Raw genomic sequence first — 4,825 nt, forward strand, 5'->3', positions numbered from 1 at the left:
AATCTGCGCCATCTGCGCCCGCACGACAAGTGTGGCGCTAGTGTAGCAAACGATGTAAGTTACAAAGTAATTTTTATTCAGTGTTTATGTTGACTAGCACTAAATAAAAATTACACTCAACTTTTCATATTTATTTATGAGTTTTAGTGTACCTCAGTTTTTTTTTTATAATTGTATTAGGAGAACACGCTGAAATTATTGCGCTGACGCCTGTGCTGCCACTGCTCAACATTTTTTTTTTCGGCGCAACTAGGCTCGCGTTCGCACTACTTACTCATTTTCATAAGGTCTGTGGTTGGCGAGCACATGGACGTGCGAGCTTGTGAGCTATGTTTTGATCGTGTGTGTGTGTCGCAGATTTGCGTTTATACTTATTCGTGATGAAGGTTAGTGTATATTTATCTTTATGGAGCGTGAAGTAGTTGTGGATTTTGCTGCTGGGTGGAACAAACACATCGTAAACACGTCTTCAGCTATCTGCAAGCCTGTTCGCTCGTCGGACAAAGGACTGTGCATGCATCAGCGTGCAGGTGAGTGGCATTTCCAGCAACATTTAATGCTCTTACAATACATTGTGGAGTGGTTGCGCTATTGAAAGAAAAATGATTTGCTCTTATTCACCGTATCCATTGCTAGCCGTATCGGACTAAATTACCTCTATTACCGCCTGCATACCCTCTTGCTTCCCCTGTCACCACTGCAGTGCCAGTGTACTTTTGCAGTTAAAAGTTCATTTCCGCAACACTACTTCGCTTGAAAAAAGATTGGGGCGGGGTTGTAGCTGCATTCATACTGGCACTTTTCTACCATTGGCTTTATGTAATGTTGGCGGCTGAGTGTTGGGGCCTTGGGCCGCATTTTTTAGAGATGTAAAGTGTATGTAAATCAGTAAGTGAACAAATCATTGTCGCATCACTTCACTGGCATAGCCAGGCGGTTGCGCACAGAATTTTTTTAGGCCGGGCGTAGGGGGCCCAAATTGACGACCATATTCGCTTGCCCGGCCTATTCAGTTAAGCGGACCCCCCCCCCCCCCCAATCGCCTAAAAAAAAAAAAAATCTGCCCACATCACTGCGTCACTTGCTTCACCTCTGCGCTGAACGTACTATTTTATAAGCGCACCATCAAGCGAGCAGTTTACATATTGACAGAACAATTGGAGGAGGAATGACCCAAATCTTTCAGATTTCTTTAGTGATGCAAAACCTTAGCAAAGCTGAATATTGTAAAAGACAATCATAAATGCTGTATGTTCTCGTTAGCGCTGTCATTATTCTGCATCATGAAATCTTTATGCGCTGTGAAAACTTGGCATGCCGTTGAAGTCACTTATCGACGTTAATACTAATCGACGAAAATTTCGACAACCTCAATAACGCCGTTTGGGATTTGCTGCATGCACATAATTAGGCTGATTCCCACTTGGCTGTTCTTAACCTGACTTCACTGCTCCCAAATGAAACAATATTTGATGCATGTCTTTTACTACTTTTTTTTCAGAGATATGACACAAATTTGGTTATACTGCAGATAAAGATGCTTCCAACGATGCTAAAGTACAGAAAGCAAGTGAATTTTGGTAAGTGCAGACTTTTTGTACTACGTATATGAAAGCGTCGCTTTTTAGGGGCAAACTGTGCATGTGTTGGCCAGAGAATAGTTCATTATGCCACATGGTTACACCGGCACTGACAATTCGACATGGCTCCGCTGGCCCGTGTGTGTGCTCACACTGTTACCGTTAAGATAAAATGTTTATGTTTTCATTGCAGGGATTGCTGTTTGTACTAAAAAGCCAACTGCCAAGATTTGTTTACGCTGGTACTCCTAAAAGTATGCTTTCCCTATTTACATGGATTTTGGCTTGCACAAAACATAACACTTGGGCCTAGATTCACAGAGCTGTCCATGCGCAGGCCTTCATAACAGCGTTTCTTGACTTGCCTTTACCCTGTTTTCTGCAGATGTTTCGTGGGTTTAAAAGTGCCACAGCATGTTGACCTCCCCCACTCTGAAATATTCGCGTTCAAAATTCCGCAAGAGTGGACTTAACTTTCTTCTGCACCTCTTTGCTAGTCCAAGATAATGAAGTGTTATGCTCTTACTAGAGGTGGCAGTGTTTCTAATGTTTGTGTTTCCATCACATTGACCAAGTATGCGATCTTGGCTTGACTGGTAGCACATCCTCAACAAATGTCTTTGTGGCACATGTAGAAGGCAGTACAAAATAAATAGGCAGACATTCACACCGGGAGCTAACTTCTAATAATGCTTTTTTTTGGAAACCATGGTGTGCTTATTCCAATTTGTCTAACAAGCAGTAACCTGTTTGGCTGTGAACCAACAAGACGTTGAACTAATAAAAGCTTCACATCTTGTTGCTCTCAAATATATATGTATTGGCAAGCTATCTGTGACACTGTCAAACAAAGAATCAGAATATCTGTGCATGCCTTAAGATATATTGCTTCGTTTACATATCTCGTGGCTGTGACTCGTCAACTGAGTGAACAAATGCACCCTAGTTTTCTAAATTTAAAGCATTTTTTGAAGGTAGCACGGTCTACATTTATTTGTCTATAGTTTTGTCCAGCCGTTTGCGTCAGGTACAAAGAAATATATTGAAGATTATCATGTAGCCTCTGCAAATGGTTGCTTTCAAGCAGGCTTTGCATGCTTGGCTTGTGCCTACAGGTATTGCACAATTCAAGACGCAGCAGCGTATGATGAAACAGTAGAATCGAGAGCGACTATGTGCACGAGCTAAATAAGTATTTTAACATGAGCGGACAGTACGTGTTATTTGCCACACACATGACCTCATTTAGAATGCCCATTAGTGAATGGGCTCATAGAAATGTCACCCAGCTGTGTATAGGAAACAAGTTAACTGAACCTAAGGGTATCTTTGACTGCTACAAATATGCCTTGTTGAGGTGCTGCACATTTTCTTCCAGAATATTGCTGTCTGAGACATCATGTGAAGAGCGTCTACCACATCAGCATTTATATGGCTTGCCAAGTAACGTTTGGCCGAACCTTCCTTTTTTTAACATTTCGTTTTGCAGTAGACATCCTAGAATGTAAGCGCTGCTGCAGTGTGTGTGACTCATCGTTATGAATTGATTCTGGCATGTTTAACCTCACACTTCTATTTTTTTTTCTTGCAGCAATGAGATGCTTCACATATGCCTGCGGTGACGTTCTGCTGCGCTAGCCTGGTGGAAACACCAGCTGCGAAACTTGAGTTCTTCAGAATTGGAAAAGTTGCCCTTCTCTCACCAGTGATGACACAGACTGCCCTATGCTAGAAATTGAAGATTGTTTTTCCACGGATGACGCAGAAAACCTTTGATGTATTATGGTGTTTGTTTAGTGCTGGCTGTGGTGTGGCGAAGTCTACTTTTACGTGTGGTCACACGTCGCCTCATAAAAAGAACAATAAAGCATTTATTTTCCTTTCAATATTGTCCCCTTTTTGTGTTAGAAGCACCCAAGCAGTGCTCTTCCAAGGAGCTCTCGCCATGTGTTAAGCGTGTGACAAGCATACTCGAGATAAATACTCATTTCCCCAAGGAGTAACTGGAAGCATGTGCAGTTGGTTTTCAGAGAGTAACTGCGAACACGTGGGAGGAACGGTAAAGAGTAACTGTTGCTCTTAGAAGAGCAACTGGTGGGAGTAACTGTTGGTCTGCAGGGAGGAACTGGAGGGAGTAACTGTTCATCCCCCGAAGGAGGAACTGAAAGGAGAGCAACGGTTCCTCCCTCTGCAGTTACTTCTTTTAGGAGAGTAATGGGAGTGGCAATGCAATTGCTCCCTGAAAGGAGCAACCCCTATACCCCTGTTGCTCCGTTTTGGCTTAGAGTGTATGCATAGTGGAGCCCAGCGACAGACGACAACTTCAGTTACTTGCTTCAAGAACTTCGGAAGGTCTGGTATATAGGGCAATTTGGCTTGAGGGCTACATAAAGGAAGTCGCCGTAACAAAACTAATTCAAGCGAATAATGCTTCCACAGTTTTTGTAACGCAGTTAGTACATAATATCTCCGCTGTCACTGTGCATGGTCACTTCGTTCATGGTATTTTCATCTCGAAACGTGAACTACACGGAGAGTGTGACGAAGGACACCGAAGTCACTTGAACACCACGAACAACAGCGTTTAATACAGAGTATCGTTCACCTTAGCGCGGACTTCCAGGCTCTTCGCAAATGCGTTATACCGGGAAGATTTGAAGGTAATGGTTGTCGATTTCGTCCATCACTTCTAACAGGACTCGTTGAGAAGTGTTCAAATTGTTTTGAAGTGTTTGACTCTTCGCCCAATTAATTTTGCACAGCCACACAGCATTACACCTTATTCCATTTTGTTGGGCAGCTATCTGCCCTTTTTGTACGGAGACGCCGAGCTTCGAGGGTGATCGGTACAACAGGGATCCGTGAACAGAGCCTCTGAGATCAGAAGGCGTACGGAGGCCCTACCCCAAAGTTTCGTGACTTCGCTGCTACTGCAAATTGGCATGTACCACGGCACCGTAAAAAAAGGCACCTAAGGTCGATCCTTCTCTTAAAGCGTCCCTCTCGGGTTCCCGCATATTCGTTTTGTGTTCGCATCGTCCATGCTATTGAGCGAGTATTTGTCATAGGGGACGATGAGAATCGTAATAGGGTGCGGTGGATAATAGTACACGTGCTCACGGTGAATAGACCCAGAAGGAAAGTGGTTAAAAGATCACTAGGAGGAACGTGGTTGAGGAGGAAAGTAGCAACTGATAAAGTACTGCACATCAAGTGATCAAACACGGTGTTTTGTCTGTAAGTTC

The 4,825-nt window shown here is 43.4% G+C and overlaps 1 long non-coding RNA gene across 1 annotated transcript; it reads left to right on the forward strand.

Moving 5' to 3' along the window:
* Positions 1-313: 313 nt before the first annotated feature.
* On the forward strand, positions 314-3,511 carry LOC142771359 (uncharacterized). The gene is made up of 3 exons (XR_012885880.1): positions 314-530; positions 1,502-1,580; positions 3,172-3,511. It is a non-coding gene; the product is annotated as an uncharacterized LOC142771359 (long non-coding RNA).
* The last annotated feature ends 1,314 nt before the right edge of the window (positions 3,512-4,825 follow it).

This window comes from Rhipicephalus microplus, chromosome 9, assembly GCF_043290135.1.
Source record: "Rhipicephalus microplus isolate Deutch F79 chromosome 9, USDA_Rmic, whole genome shotgun sequence".
Lineage (NCBI taxonomy): Eukaryota > Metazoa > Arthropoda > Arachnida > Ixodida > Ixodidae > Rhipicephalus > Rhipicephalus microplus.